This window comes from Manis pentadactyla, chromosome 14 (genome assembly GCF_030020395.1).
Source record: "Manis pentadactyla isolate mManPen7 chromosome 14, mManPen7.hap1, whole genome shotgun sequence".
In the NCBI taxonomy this organism is placed as follows: Eukaryota; Metazoa; Chordata; class Mammalia; order Pholidota; family Manidae; genus Manis; species Manis pentadactyla.
Window position 1 is genome coordinate 65719709 of NC_080032.1, and position 17148 is coordinate 65736856.

The window sequence follows — 17148 nt, forward strand, 5'->3', positions numbered from 1 at the left end:
CCGGTTCCCTAGTCACCTGGGCTATCAGGGGTGAGTAGCAAATAGTGTCAGCACTCTCAGGTTTGCTTAAGGATGAGATCTCAAGACAAGATTTGTTTTCTTGATTTATAAGGTTCGCCTTATAAATAAGTAAGTAATGTTGGTGGGACACGATCTGGTCGAAGTGGAACTTGGAATTTCAGCTCTGGAAATCTAGTCCAGAGGTTAAAGGGATGATGCCTTGTGCCTTTGCTTCCGTTGTTTCTTTGACCCACTGCCTCGGCTTCTCTTTTTGAGAAAGGGACTCAGGCAAAGGGTTGTCGTGTTTCCTTTGACTGCCTCGGAAGAACTCCAGTCCACTGTTCACTCCTTGGAGAGGGTGTCTGATCGAAGAGGGCCAGGGGACCTCGGGGGTGGGTGTGCAGCCCACCCTAAATAGTTCTTGTCTTCGTTCACCAGCCTTGTGAAATGCTGGTAGAGGGCCTCAGCTCTGATACCAACCCCATCCCCTCTACCAGGAGAACAGGGCAGGAAGGTGAGACACCACTGCTTCCTAACTTCCCATAGGCCGATTCCCATGATCCCAGGTGTCTTTTTCCCTCCAGCTCTCTCTCTCTCTCCTCCCATACCCCCATTTTATGAGCTAGCAGTGTACGGTTTACGCTTGAACAGTGGAGGTTTGAAATGCACAGGTCCACTTATATGTGGATTTTTTTCAATAAATATATTGGAAAATTAGGGAAGGTTTTTGACAATTTGAAAAACATTTTCTTTTCACTAGCTTACTTTACTATAAGACTTAGTATGTAACCCATATAATGTACAAAATGTGTTAGTCGACTGTTTATGTTACCGATAAGACTTCCAGCAGTAAGCTATTGCAGTTAAGTTTTGGGGGAGTCAAAAGTTAAATGTGGATTTTCGACTGTGGTGGAGAGGGGGTGTCTGTGCCTATAACCCCCACATTGTTCAAGGGTCATCTGTACTTTGAATGCCTTTCTGATTTCAGTGACCTTTTATTCCATTTTATTTATTGGCACCAGGAGGAAGCACTAGGTTTCATGGACTGCAAGTGTTGAAGAATTCTAATGTCACTAAATTGAGATGAAATATTAACAATTTGAAATGAAAGATAGTTTGGACGAGGAAAGTGAAAATAGAACTTGGGGATATGGCATTGTATAATAATTGGAAGTATTAACTTATGAGGACTCTAAGTCAGCTAAAAATACCTGGCCAGAGATCAGAGCAGTGCCATCCATATGCCCCTGAACAAATTGTTCAATTGACAGTCTACCTCTGTCTTTTTTAGAAAGGAAATCCAGGGACCAAGTATTGTTTTTCCCCTGATCTTGCACCCCTTGAGAACTTCCTAGGTATGTAATGCAAGACTACAAAGACATATAAAAACCCAATTAAAAATGCATGTATATATTCACACATTAGTATGAACACATACTTTTTGCTCTGTTAGCTGAGATGGCCTAAAAAATGACACCCTAGTAGTAATGACCATGCCTTATGCCTGGATCTTGGTTTAATTCTCCAGTAAAAGGAACCAAGGCTCCTTCGGGAAATGGTTATTTCTTAGGACTGAGACAGGAAGTACACAAGATAAGTCCAGAACACCTTGTAGTGTCACAAACTAAGGAAGTGTTAAACTGATACCCACAATATACACATTGACAGGGATAGGCACAAGGAATACAAGAACCAACTGAAAGAGGTGGAACAATCTGATCGAAAAAATGAAGTAGTATTGGACTGAAAGTATAAAATTATATCTATGAGTCCATATAGATACAAATAAATGATTGGTTAATTAGTAAGTAGAGGAGAAGAAACAAATCTCCCATGCAGAAGAATTCCAAATAATTTTTGTATATATTCCTTCCTCAAGCGGGATGAACATAACTCTCCACTCGTTAGGTGTGGGTTGCGCATACTGACTTCATTTCAAAATGTACAGTATGGAAAGTGGGAAAAAAGAATAACTTTACAGTGGAGAAACCTAACAAACACTACCTCATCTGGGTGATCAAGGCCAGAACACCAATAGTGATAAGTCATGCTGATGGTACGTGCCCTTGGTATGATCTGGTGAAAATGGAACTTTAGTTCTGTGATTTTCCTTTCAATAGCCTATAACCCTGGTCTTATCGTGAGAAAAACATAAGAAAAATCCCAGTTGTGTGGCATCCTACAAAATATTCACCAGGATTCCTCAAAATGTCGAGGTCATCAAACAAAAGAAGTCTGAGGAATTGCCACAGCCAGAAAAGCTAAAGGGGACATGACAGCTAGAATAGCATGGGATCCTCCATGGGATCCTGGAGCAGAAGGTCAGTAACTAAACACTAAGGGAATCTAAATAGACTCATTTAATTATATTAATATTGGTTTAATTCATGTTAACAAACATACTAATGTAAGATAATAGTAGGAGAAACTGGGTGTGGGGCATGCAGGAACTCTGTGTTATCTTAGTTTTAGTTTTTCTGTAAATCTAAGCTGTTCTAAAAAATATATTCTGTTCCCTCCAGAGTCCAGCTTTGGTAGTTGGACCTTGCATTTTGTTCTCTATAAAAAGTCAGCAGCCCCAGACCTCTCTACATTCCTTTCCATCAAGCAACTTCATCTTTATTAAGAGTTTTGAATATCTTTCTAACAGCGCTAGTATGTTTATATTAGAATTGTTACTGGAGTTTCACAGACTTTTGAGTGCTTTTGCCCCATAGCCCCATATTTCTCATAACGACTATCTGTGCGGGTGTTTAAGCACATGTGTAATTTTGCAGAACACGAGGGTTTTCTGAAGTGTTATGTGGCAGGCTGAATACTGGCGCTCAGGGAATGTCCTGTGCTCTGGCACCTGTGAATATGTTACCTTAGGCGGCAAAGAGACTTTGCAGATGAGATTAAGGTAAGAATTGTGACATTAGGAGTTTGTCCTGGATAATCCAGGTCTAGCCAAAGTAATAACAAGGGTTTTTATACAAGGGAATCTGGAGGGTCAGATGGAGAAAAGGCTATGTGACAACAGAGCAGAGGGAGAAACTCCAAGGGTGATGGGGGGGCCACAGAGCCAAGGGATGAAGATAAACTCTTGTCAGCAGGAAAAGGTGGGGAAACAGAGTCTCTTCTAGAGGATCCCGAAGAAACGTTGCCTAAATGATTTTAGCCTGGGGAGGCACATTTTGGACTTCTGATCTCCAGAACTGTAAGATAGTTAAGTTATTACCAACCTTGTAATTGTTACAGCAGCAATAGGAAATGAACACATCTTATATCCTGTTAGGGCAGAAACACTGATCTGAGACCTTATTAGAAAACCATATTAATGGTACAGGAACATTATGGCTTTGGTTAAGTGGGTTACAAGAATGCAAGTAAAACCCCCTTAAAAGCGATACTTTAGGTGTTCTCTAATACCTAAGTTCATGTGCCACTCTAAGGTGACCTAAGAAGCCAAATGTTACAGACCCACAGGAGACATGAGAGAATACAGAAGAGCATCCACACTAATGACCTTTCCTGAAGACAGGATCACACATCCAATATATGTGGTTTTCTAGACTCTGGTACCCTGATATATGTAATACATAACCATAATCCCATAGGATATGTATTCTTACCACTTTTATCTTCCATTCAGCCAATGAAAGCCCATTAATGTGGAAGTCAAGGGTTTTGCAAGGATGTAGATAAATTTCTGGTTAGGAAGAATACCAATATTGAACTTACGAATTTGGGGAAAATTGGTTGAAATATATAGCTTGGTCATTTGGCACTATGTATAAATATAAAATCATTATGCTGTACACCTGAAACTAATATAGTGTATGTCACTTATACCTCAGTTAAAAAATATATACAGCTTGAGGTCAAGTGCTCTAAAGCTGCATCACTAGCTAGACCTTACTGTGGAGTCCATATGAATCTCACTTGATTAAATTATCAATGACGAGAACAACCTTTGTTGCCAAAGTGCCAGAGATCACAGAATAAAAAGCTCTCCTTTTGTTATCTAGGCTTAACAATAATAGGCCAGGATGATCAATTATTCACTCATTGAACAAATACCTACTGAGCAGCCACTATGATCTCTCCGCAACAGGTTTAAATCAGGGAAACAGAACAGGTAAAAAACCCTTACCCTCCATCTCCTGATCAGAGTATCTTAGTAAAACAAAGACTTACAGAGGCTTGAATCATTCTTAATAAAAACCCTACAGATGCTTGCTTTCTTGAACTTGAGTATTTGTTGTTTATTTGGTTCTGCATCCCAGTGCAAAGATATTCCATCCAGTAAATATGTAGATATGTGAAGTCTACAGCAGGGAGAGGCAGACTATACATGTGGCAGTAGAGTACTTGCATGCATCAGAGTAAGGTCAGCAGTTCTGGAGAAGTTTATCCAGGGGAGACATGAGGGCAAGACAAGGCAGTCTTGTTACTTACCAAACTCAATGAAAATATTCAGATAGCACTGGGTGAGGAGTTACTGGAATCAGCACGAAAATGCACTGACATGGTTCTTCAAAAATCTAACCATGGCATTACTGTATGTCCCAGCAATTTCACTCCTAACCAAAAGAATGGAAAACAGACACTGAAAAGGATGCTTGCAGGCCAATGTTCATACAGCATTATTCACCAGAGCCAAAAGGGAAAAAATTCAAGTGTCCATCAACAGATGAATAGGTAAACAAAATGGGTATGTGAGTGCAATGGAATATTATTCATCCATATGTAGGAATGAAGTTCTGCCACAAGCTATAACATGCATGACCCTTGAAAATATTAAACTAAGTGAAATAAGACAGCCAAAAAATGATAAATGTTGCATGATTTTATTTATATGAATAGGGAAATTCCTAAAGACAGAAAGTAGAGTAGAGGTTATCGGGAGCTGGGGAGAGATGAGGAGTAATTGCTTAATGGTTATAGAGTTTCAATTTTGGATGACGAATACATTTTGGATACAGATAGTGGTAATGGTTGTACAACATTGTGAACTGTGCATTTTAAAATGATTAAAATGTTCATGTTATATATATTTATCACAACTGAGAAAAAACTAAAACATAAACATAAACTGGGCATAATTGGGAGGCACTGGTCCAAAGTAAAGATTATGTTAAGGCAGTTGTCAATGATAGAAAATAATACTGAGATCAAAGCTATAGTCCCCCAGATTTTGATTCTGGAGATATTTGATACAGTGGGAAGTAATTTTCAGGCCACTTATGATCATTGTGGGGTTTACAAGCTTTGAAGAAATGGAGTAACTTTTCACTTATGATCACAAAAGAGTGGCAGATGCAAGACAAGGTCATAATGGCCCAGAGTCTGTTTCCACCGCACAGAGGCAGCCCATGGGGAAGCTTCACTGCCACTTCATCTGTCACCTGTCATGCAGTGCTGATTTCTCAGTATGTGTGCCTTCCTTTTCTGGTCTCACCCTTCAACCTGTGGCCCTTCTGGAGTTCCCTCCCCTGAACAGCTTTTTCTGTAGCTGTTCTGTTCATGTTTATCCAAGCCCTCTGGACACCCTGTGGACACTATTCAGTTCTTTATTCTCTGGAATACTTGACCCTCTTCAGAAAGTCATTCTAAATACGTTCACTTGGCGTCCACAATACCGAGGGAAGTAAATTTTCCCTTGTGTTTTGTTCTGTTAAAAGAAAAACTGGGGCATATTAAAATCTTTGAGTTTATTTGAGCAAAAATTGATTCCAATCAATCAGCACCAAACTGAAAGTGGTTAGGAGCACTCTGAGGACAGAAGACCGGGGAAGGGTTTATACAGAGAAAGTGCAGAAGCAGAGAAAGGAAATTAGTTGATTGGCTGTAGTTTGAAGCCAGTTGACTGTCTGTTGGTTGTCCTTAGTATTTTGATTTTGTAAACTTAGGGCATCTACAGATTTAGTTTTGGTCTGCTTACAAAGGCCACCATAATGTAAACTCCATGGCAGAAAGGGTAACCCCTGCTGTCCAAGAGCGTTGTTCGTATGGCGGCATTCACACCTTCTTGCCAGCAACCCACATTAAGAAATACACTCCATAGCATGTCCAGGTAAATATTAACAGGTTAGCAACTAGAAAGCTAGAAAGTTTCAGGAAAGAATTATTAGCCATTGTATAAGGCGCTCTTGATATTTTCTACATAGTTTTTTTTTTTCTTTTAATGCTGGTAGAGACACAAAATTTATTTCACCATTCTTTAATGAGTCAAAACAAAGCTTGACAAACAGTGCAAGTCATTGCCTGGAGCAAAGTTGGTGCATCATAATGTCTGTAACCATTCACTCATTCCTTCTGAAGTCACTTGGGCATGTGTATTTCGTACTGTATATAGTTAAGTCACAGGGTGCAGAGAGAATGAGTGCATTTGTTTTCAGGTTTGTTTTGGTTTTTGCTTTTTCATTTCCCTTAAAACTTCTGTCACTAGTTTTGAAACAACAAAGATAAACTTGGAGCTCCTAAAATCTCAAAAGAGGTCAAAGAGGTTAATCTTAAGAGTAAAGGCCTCCAGCAACATTTTTTCTATTGTGTTCTCACCGCCTTAAACAAGAATACTTTTAAGATAGTTGATAGTTATCTGAGAATGCAAGACTTACAAAACATTGTTATCCAAGGCAGTAAAAAATGACCCCACCAATCCTTATCAACTTGTATTGATACTCTTGCTGAAAAGGAGAATTATTTTTTGTTTTCTTTGCCCTAGGCCCAGACAGTAAAAGTAGTCTTTTAGATAAGATAGACAATTTAGACATTTTAGCATTGTTTTGTTTTCCTTGCCTTTGGAGAAACCAAAAAGATTCAAAACTCTGTTATCCAGAAGAGAAATTTGTTCACAAACATTTATTTAAATGTAAAATTGTCACTTAAGAATGTTTCTTAATCATAATGTATAAAATATTAAAGTTTTATAATGTAATATTATTTTTCACCTAATTTTTTTATGATTATTCGTTTGATTTTTATACTTGATTTATATGTGAATCCCACATTTCTCTCTTATTATTATTATTATTATTATTTTTTAAATAAAATGCTGAAGTGGTAGGTAGATGCAAGATAAAGGTAGAAAACAATTTAGTGCTGTAAGAGGGCAAATGTAGATGACCAGGTCTGTGCCTGTAACTAAATATTAATCCAAGCTAGACAAGGGCAACAAAACATCCACGGATGCAGAAGATTTCTCTCAAAACGGGGGGTGAGGTTCTAAGCCTCCCCTCTGTTGATCCCCAATTTCTCTCCTGATGGCCCCCCTGCGCCTGTGCCTGTCCTGGGTTGTTCCTCCCTTGAGGAATCTTACCCATCTCTGGCTAACCAGTCATCTTCCAGGGCCATACAGGGAAATGTAAAGTTGGTAAGTGAGAGAGAAGCAATATTGTTTGAAAAGGTTAGCTTTTTACTTCTTTGCAGATTTATGCCCTGTGGCTTCTATGCCAGCATTTGTCTTGAGGTATCTTTACCACTTGGAAGAATTATGATACTCGGTAATTTTCGATATGAGGCACGAATTCTACTAAAGGGTTGTAATTAGGAAAGAAGAAGAAAAGCTATAGAAGTAGCAGACGGAAGAAAACATGGGAAGATTGATTATTTCTTTGACATATCTTCTTGTAGAGTAACATAAGCATGTATAGGTTTTAAACTACTAATTAAATTGCGCACACACATTAACATAATAGGAATACAGCTACATAACCAAAGCAGACCTACAATTACCAGCCATATCCAGTGAAACCAAGAAAACCAGTTAGGTACCCTAGGCATTTGTGAAAACTTATCAATGATATGATGGATATTGTCTAACTGAATTTGAATAGTTTGAGAAAAATCAGACAAATTAAAATAATACATTCCTGGGAACTGTTCACATCCCATATGTTCTTTCAACAGTAGATAGTCTATAGTCGCACAATTTTGGAGCACTGCAACTTGCACTTCTCCTAATTCTTGGTTGAGTTCGGAGAGTATAGATCCAGTCAAATCTGTTGTTTTACTGTATGCACAGGCCAGCTTAGATATCTCCTTCATTCCCATGGCAAGTCCAGGAACTGGTGGGATGAATGCAGCTACAACTGCCAACAGCGCCAGGATCTTTGTTGAAGTTTTTTGATGATCATCTTCTAGAATGACTCTTCCAGAGGATGTTGATGTTGGAAGTTCTTCCTCATATTGTATCTTAATTCATTTTCTGTGTAGCCAAATTAGGCTTTCATCCTCTGTATAAACACAAACAAACCATTTGCCCACACTTTGATATGACCTTTATACCATTGTGAAAAACCTGTTGGAGATCACCACACAGGAACTGCTTTTTTTTTTAAGAGAAAGGAATATTATCAGAAAAATGTACTTCCATAGCTGATCATCTGACACCCTTTAAGAGATCAAAATTAAGGATATGTAAAGCATGCATTACTCGTTGATTTGCAGTTAGTTTTATCCTATCAGGGAGTAATCCCCTTTTCCTTTCTCTTTTTTTTTTGTTATCATTAATCTACAATTACATGAAGAATATTATGTTTACTAGGTTCTCCCCTATACCAGGTCCCCCCCACAAACCCCATTACAGTCACTGTCCATCAGCATAGCAAAATGTTGTAGAATCGCTACTTGTCTTCTCTGTGTTGTACAGCCCTCCCCTCTCTCCCACTCCCATTATGTGTGCTAATCATAATACCCCCTTTCTTCTCCCCCCCCTTATCTCTCCCTACCCACCCATCCTCCCCAGTCCCTTTCCCTTTGGTACCTTTTAGTCCATTCTTGGGTTCTGTGATTCTGCTGCTGTTTTGTTCCTTCAGTTTTTCCTTTGTTCTTATACTCCACAGATGAGTGAAATCATTTGGTATTTCTCTTTCTCCTCTTGGCTTTTTACACTGAGCATAATACCCTCTAGCTCCTCCATGTTGTTGCAAGTTGTAGGACTTGTTTTCTTCTTATGGCTGAATAATATGCCATTGTGTATATGTACCACATCTTCTTTATCCATTCATCTACTGATGGACACATAGGTTGCTTCCAATTCTTGGCTATTGTAAACAGTGCTGCAATAAACATAGGGGTGCATCTGTCTTTTTCAAACTGGAGTGCTGCATCCTTAGGGTAAATTCCTAGGAATGGAATTCCTGGGTCAAATGGTAAGTCTATTTTGAGCATTTTGAGGAACCTCCATACTGCTTTCCACAATGGTTGAACTAATTTACATTCCCACCAGCAGTGTAGGAGGGTTCCCCTTTCTCCACAACTTGACAACATTTGTTGTGGTTTGTCTTCTGGATAGTAGCCACCCTTACTGGTGTGAGGTGATATCTCATTGTGGTTTAATTTGCATTTCTCTGATAATTAGCGATGTGGAGCATCTTTTCATGTGTCTGTTGGCCATCTGAATTTCTTTTTTGGAGAACTGTCTGTTCAGTTCCTCTGCCCATTTTTTAATTGGATTATTTGTTTTTTGTTTGTTGAGGTGAGCTCTTTATATATTTTGGATGTCAAGCCTTTATCGGATCTGTCATTTACAAATATATTCTCCCATACTGTAGGGTACCTTTTTGTTCTATTGATGGTGTCTTTTGCTGTACAGAAGCTTTTCAGCTTAATGTAGTCCCACTTGTTCATTTTTGCTTTTGTTTTCCTTGCCCGGGGAGATATGTTCAAGAAGAGGTCACTCATGTTTCTGTCAAAGAGATTTTTGCCTATGTTTTTTTCTAAGAGTTTTATGGTCTCATGACTTACATTCAGGTCTTTGATCCATTTCAAATTTACTTTTGTGTATGGGGTTAGACAGTGGTCCAGTTTCATTCTCTTACATGTAGCTGTCCAGTTTTGCCAGCACCATCTATTGAAGAGACTGTCATTTCCCCATTGTATGTCCATGGCTCCTTTATCAAGTATTAATTGACCATCTATGTTTGGGTTAATGTCTGGAGTCTCTAATCTGTTCCACTGGTCTGTGGCTCTGTTCTTGTGCCAGTACCAAATTGTCTTGATTACTGTGGCTTTGCAGTAGAGGTTGAAGTTGGGGAGTGAGATCCCCCCCCCACTTTATTATTCTTTCTCAGGATTGCTTTAGCTATTCGGGGTCTTTGGTGTTTCCATATGAATTTTAAAAGTATTTGTTCCAGTTCGTTGAAGAATGCTGTTGGTATTTTGATAGGGATTGCATTGTTTCTGTATATTGCTTTGGGCAGGATGGCCATTTTGACAATACTAATTCTTCCTAGCCAAGAGCATGGGATGAGTTTCCATTTGTTAGTGTCCTCTTTAATTTCTCTTAAGAGTGTCTTGTAGTTTTCAGGGTATAGGTCTTTCACTTCTTTGGTTAGGTTTATTCCTAGGTATTTTATTCTTTTTGATGCAATTGTGAATGGAGTTGTTTTCCTGATTTCTCTTTCTATTGGTTCATTGTTAGTGTATAGGAAAGCCACAGGTTTCTGTGTGTTAATTTTGTATCCTGCAAATTTTCTGTATTCTGATATCAGTTCTAGTAGTTTTGGGGTGGAGTCTTTAGGGTTTTTTATGTACAATATCCTGTCATCTGCAAATAGTGACAGTTTAACTTCTTCTTTACCAATCTGGATTCCTTGTATTTCTTTGTTTTGTCTAATTGCCTTGGCTAGGACCTCCAGTTCTATGTTAAATAACAGTGGGGAGAGTGGGCATCCCTGTCTTGTTCCTGATCTCAGAGGAAAAGCTTTCAGCCTCTCGCTGTTCAGTATGATGTTGGCTGTGGGTTTATCATAGATGGCCTTTATTATGTTGAGGTACTTGCCCTCTATACCCATTTTGTTGAGAGTTTTTATCATGAATAGATGTTGAATTTTGTCAAATGCTTTTTCAGCATCTATGGAGATGATCATGTCGTTTTTGTCCTTCTTTTTGTTGATGTGGTGGATGATGTTGATGGATTTTCGAATGTTGTACCATCCTTGCATCCCTGGGATGAATCCCACTTGGTCATGGTGTATGATCCTTTTGATATATTTTTGAATTCGGTTTGCTAATATTTTATTGAGTATTTTTGCATCTACATTCATCAGGGATATTGGTCTGTAATTTTCTTTTTTGGTGGGGTGTTTGCCTGGTTTTGTTATTAGGGTGATGTTGGCTTCATAGAATGAGTTTGGGAGTATTCCTTCCTCTTCTATTTTTTGGAAAACTTTAAGGAGAATAGGTATTATGTCTTCTCTGTATGTCTGATAAAATTCTGAGGTAAATCCGTCTGGCCCGGGGGTTTTGTTCTTGGGTAGTTTTTTTTTTTTTTTTTTTTTTTGTAGATAATTATTTTTTATTGAAGGGTAGTTGACACACAGTATTACATTAGTTTCAGGTGTACAACACAGTGATTCAACATTTATATACATGATAATTCTTGGTACCAGCTATCACCATACCAAGTTCTTACAATATTTTGACTATATTCCTTATGCTATACATTACATTCCGGTTACTTATTTATTTTACAATTGGAAGTGTGTACTTTTTTTTTTTTTGTGAGGGCATCTCTCATATTTATTGATCAAATGGTTGTTAACAACAATAAAATTCTGTATAGGGGAGTCAATGCTCAATGCACAATCATTAATCCACCCCAAGCCTAATTTTCGTCAGTCTCCAATCTTCTGAAGCATAACGAACAAGTTCTTACATGGAGAACAAATTCTTACATAGTGAAGAAGTTACATGGTGAACAGTGCAAGGGCAGTCATCACAGAAACTTTCGGTTTTGCTCATGCATTATGAACTATAAACAGTCAGTTCAAATATGAATACTCATTTGATTTTTATACTTGATTTATATTTGGATACCACATTTCTCTCTTTATTATTATTATTTTTAATAAAATGCTGAAGTGGTAGGTAGATACAAGATAAAGGTAGAAAGCATAGTTTAGTGTTGTAAGAGAGCAAATGTAGATGATCAGGTGTGTGCCTGTAGTAGTTTTTTTATTACCGTTTCAATTTATTTGCTCGTAATTGGTTTGTTTAACTTTTGTGTTTCTTCTTTGGTCAGTCTTGGAAGGTTGTATTTTTCTAGGAAGTTGTCTATTTCTTCTAGGTTTTCCAGCTTGTTAGCATATAGGTTTTCATAGTAGTCTTTAATAATTCTTTGTATTTCTGTGGAGTCTGTCGTGATTTTTCCTTTCTCGTTTCTGATTCTGTTGATGTGTGTTGATTCTCTTTTTCTCTTAATAAGTTTGGCTAGAGGCTTATCTATTTTGTTTATTTTCTCAAGGAACCAGCTCTTGGTTTCATTGATTTTTTCTATTGTTGTATTCTTCTCAATTTTGTTTATTTCTTCTCTGATCTTTACTATGTGCCTCCTTCTGCTGACTTTAGGCCTCATTTGTTCTTCTTTTTCCAGTTTTGATAATTGTGATGTTAGGCTATTCATTTGGGATTGTTCTTCCTTCTTTAAGTGTGCCTAGATCGCTTTACACTTTCCTCTTAAAACTGCTTTCGCTGTGTCCCACAGAAGTTGGGGCTTTGTGTCGTTGCTGTCATTTGTTTCCATATATTCCTTGATCTCTATTTTAATTTGTTTGTTGATCCATAGATTATCTAGGAGCATGTTGTGAAGCCTCCATGTGTTTGTGAGCCTTTTTGTTTTCTTTGTAGAATTTATTTCTACTTTTATGCCTTTGTGGTCTGAAAAGTTGGTTGGTAGAATTTCAATCTTTTGGAATTTACTGAGGCTCTTTTTGTGGCCTAGTATGTGTTCTATTCTGGAGAGTGTTCCATGTGCACTTGAGAAGAATGTATATCCTGTTGCTTTATGGGTGTAGAGTTCTATAGATGTCCATTAGGTCCATCTGTTCTAGTGTGTTGTTCAGTGCCTCCGTGTCCTTACTTATTTTCTGCCCAGTGGATCTATCCTTTGGGGTGAGTGGATGTTGAAGTCTCCTAAAATGAATGCATTGCATTCTATTTCTCCCTTTAGTTCTGTTAGTATTTTTTCACATATGCTGGTGCTCCTGTGTTGGGTGCATATATATTTAGAATAGTTATATCCTCTTGTTGGACTGAGCCCTTTATCCTTATGTAATGTCCTTCTTTATCTCTTGTTACTTTCTTTGATTTGAAGTCTATTTTGTCTGATACTAGTACTGCAACCCCTGCTTTCTTCTCTCTGTTGTTTGCCTGAAATATGTTTTTCCATCCCTTGACTTTTAGTCCGTGCATGTCTTTGGGTTTGAGGTGAGTTTGTTTTAAGCAGCATATAGATGAGTCTTGCTTTTTTATCCATTCTGTTACTCTGTGTCTTTTGTTTGGTGCATTCGGTCCATTTACATTTAGGGTGACTATTGAAAGATATGTACTTATTGCCATTGCAGGCTTTAGATTCGTGGTTACCAAAGGTTCAAGGTTAGCTTCTTAAGTATCTTACTGCCTAACTTAGCTCGCTTATTGAGCTGTTATATACACTGTCTGGAGATTCTTTTCTTCTCTCCCTTCTTATTCCTCCTCCTCCATTCTTTATATGTTGGTTGTTTTATTCTGTGCTCTTTCATGTTTCCTTTAACTGCTTTTAGTGGGTAGTTGATTTTATTTTTTGCCTTTAGTTAGTATTTGGTTGGTCTCCTTTCTTTGCTGTGATTTTATTTTCTCTGGTGACATCTGTTTAGTTTTAGGAGTGCTCCCGTCTAGAACAGTCCCTCTAAAATACCCTGTTGAGCTGGTTTGTGGGAAGCAAATTCCCTCAACTTTTGCTTGTCTGGGAATTGTTTAATCTCTCCTTCATATTTAAATGATAATCGTGCTGGAAACAGTATCCTCGTTTCAAGGCCCTTCTGTTTCATTGCATTAAATATATCATGCCAATTTTCTTCTGGCCTATAAGGTTTCTGTTGAGAAGTCTGATGATAGCCTGATGGGTTTTCCTTTATAGGTGACCTTTTTCTCTCTAGCTGCCTTTGAAACTCTGTCCTTGTCCTTGATCTTTGCCATTTTAATTATTATGTGTCTTGGTGTTGGCCTCCTTGGGTCCTTTCTGTTGGGAGTTCTGTGTATTTCCATGGTCTGTTCAATTATTTCCTCCCCCAGTTTGGGAAAGTTTTCAGCAATTATTTCTTCAAAGACACTTTCTATCCCTTTTTCTCTCTCTTATTCTTCTGGTGCCCCTATAATACAGATATTGTTCCTTTTGAATTGTTCACACAGTTCTCTTAATATTGTTTCATTCTTGGAGATCCTTTTATCACTCTCTGTGTCAGCTTCTATGCGTTCCTGTTCTCTGATTTCTATTCCATCAATGGCCTCTTGCATTTTATCCATTCTGCTTATAAATCCTTCCAGAGTTTGTTTCATTTCTGTAATCTCCTTTCTGGCATCTGTGATCTCCCTCCTGACTTCATCCTATATCTCTTGCGTATTTCTCTGCATCTCTGTCAGCATGTTTATGATTCGTATTTTGAATTCTTTGTCAGGAAGACTGGTTAGGTCTGTCTCCTTCTCTGGTGTTGTCTCTGTGATCTTTGTCTGCCTGTAGCTTTGCCTTTTCATGGTGATAGGAATAGTTTGCAGAGCTGGCACGAGTGACGGCTGTAAGAACTTCCCTTCTTGTTGGTTTGTGGCCTTCCTCTCCTGGGAGAACAGCGACCTCTAGTGGCTTGTGCTGGGCAGCTGCATGCAGACAGGGCTTCTGCTTCCTGCCCGGCTGCTATGGAGTTTATCTCCACTGTTGCTGTGGTCGTGGCCTGCCTTGGGCAGCTTCTCTGATATGGTGGAGCTGTGTTGGAGGGGGAACGGCCAGGAGGCTATTTATCTCCGTAAGGGGCCTCCGTGCTCCCTGCTGCCCAGGGTGTTAGAGTGCCCAGAGTTCCCCAGATTCCCTGCAGCTTGACTACGTGTCCCAGGACGCTTCCGTCGGACCGTGAGGTCCCTGTCCCTTTAAGACTTCCAAAAAGCACTCGCTTTTCTTTGTCCCAGTGTGCTGACTGCAGGGACCCGCTCACAGGTCTTACTGTCCTGTTTCCCTAGTTTCCGGCACCCCACGCATGCACTGTGTCTGCCCTCTGGTATGGATGACTAGGGCTGGCTATTTAGCAGTCCTGGGCTCTCTCTCCCTCCCCGCTCTGATTCCTCTCCTCCCTCCCAGAGCTGGGGTGTGGGGCGCTCGGGTCCTGCTGGGCCGGGGCTTGTATCTTACCCCCTTTGCAAGGTGCTGGGTTCTCGCAGGTGTGGATGTGGTCTGGCTGTTGTCCTGTGTCTTCTGGTCTCTCTTTTAGGAAAAGTTGTCTTTGTTGTATTTTCAGAAATATATGTGGTTTTGGGAGGAGATTTCCCCTGCTCTACTCATACTGCCATCTTGGCTCTGCCCCCCCTATTTTTCACCTAATTTTAATTTACAAAGTTATTCATATGTAATATGAATATTCATATATATATATGTGTACAATATAGATATATAAGGATATATTATCCACTATTGATATATGCTTATATGTATTTTTGTTCCTAGTTAAGTTTTTTCAAATGCAATACTTTGAGGGAGGCTATTCTGATTATGAAAATCTTCTGAGGATATAAATTTATAGTTCAAAGGTAACAATTTCCTTGGTAAGATTTAAGTCTTAACTTTAAAAAATCCATCTTTATTATGAAAGAGAAACATTGATAATACCAAGTATTCTAAGTCAGCGATTCTAGACTTTCTAGATGTAAGTTCGGTAACTTACGTCAATTACATTTCCCATTTCTTTTCACAAAAATATTCCATGTGTTTTTTTCCCCAGTAAAAAATTAATGAAAAAAATGCCACCATTTTACTCTCACAATCACATCATACAATATAAAATAAAAATATATTCTCAGGTTAAGTTACAGGCCAGACCCAGAAGAGACTGTTGTTATTCAAATAACAAATATTTGTGTATGAATATATGCAAGTGTGTGTGTGTACTGTTAACCTTAAAAATAAAAGTTTTTTACCAGTAAAAATTTTTACTGATTACATAGGTTTAACTTAGGAATAGCAGAGAATTGCAACTGGGGACATGCAAGCTACAGCATAAACATGTCCAGAGAAAGAAGGAGAGGCCCCCTCTTTAGTAGAGGAAGAGGCGGGTAGTTGGGGGGGGGGCTGTTCACAGTAAAAAGTCCACTGGAGGAAACTGGGAATCCCACATGTTATGGCTTCTCATTGGCTGAGTTGAGACAGTGTCTCATTGGTTGGGATGTTTCTGGAAAGAAGGCGGAGACCTTCCTGCTTCTGCCCGGGAGTAAAGTAGCTGAACAGTTTGGTGTACCTCTTCCAGTAGGGTCTGAGATTTATAGGGAATGGTGGGCATGAGAGCTCCCCTGCAGGCCATCTGACACCATGTCAGCAAGGTGTCCCTTTATTAATTTTTACAGTACATAATTATGCTAGACCTATTTTTTCCTGTTGGTTATTGATCAGAAATTTGGCCATTATATACAAAAACTTAAAATGTGTATATTCTTTGACCCAGCAATTTTTTTTCCAGAAATTTGTTCTGTAGAAGTACTTGGTTCTGGGCCCAAAACTATTTTCATTTATTTATTCAACAAGTAATATTACTTATTTATTATATTTATTGTGTCCTGACTTACCCCACTAGAATGTTAGTTGTTTGAGGTCAGGGATTTTTATCTGATTCACTTCTACATCCCAAATGCTGGCACAATTGTTCACTGAACAGATGAATGAAATTATCAGTATTTTAGAAGATACCTGCTATGAATAAAATAGAACAGTTTGTTTTTTCTTTTTATGAACAAAATAGAACAGGAGATTGAAGTGTGGGAGAGAGGCAGTAGGTGAGATTAAAATAGAAAGTTAAGGATAAAGTTTAAGGAGCAGGTGAGGAATGGGTTAGGACTGAAGGAGGTGGGAAAGTTGGATGTGGGGACGTCTAGTGAGTCTTCCTGGCAGAGGGAACAGCAAGTACGTGAGGAAGTAGAGAGGCAGCAAAGCCAGGGTGGATGGAGCAGAGCGAGTGGGCGAGCAAGGGGCAGTCAGTGAGTGGGGTAACTAGGTGGGATTTTGTAGACACTGATGCTTCCTCTGAGTGAAATAGGGAGCCAGTGGGTGGTTTTGAACAGATGAGTGAATGAGTCAACTGAGCTTGTAAAAGAATTTGGCTTGTGTGTGGAAATCAGACTGAACTGGAGACAGGACAAGGTTGGAAT

At 38.8% G+C, this 17148-nt stretch overlaps 1 protein-coding gene across 2 annotated transcripts in view; it reads left to right on the forward strand.

Annotated features, from left to right (window-relative positions):
• The window catches only part of GDF3 (growth differentiation factor 3), a 128639-nt gene that overhangs the window by 90378 nt on the left and 21113 nt on the right, over nt 1-17148 (forward strand). The window contains exons 1-2 of one of the 2 annotated variants that reach the window (XM_057491627.1): nt 436-514; nt 4011-4120. The exons of the other annotated variant lie outside the window; for it this stretch is intronic. The gene's annotated coding sequence lies outside the window, so the exon portion shown is untranslated. Of the gene's footprint in view, nt 1-435; nt 515-4010; nt 4121-17148 lie in introns of those variants that run through there. 2 annotated transcript variants of the gene reach the window in all.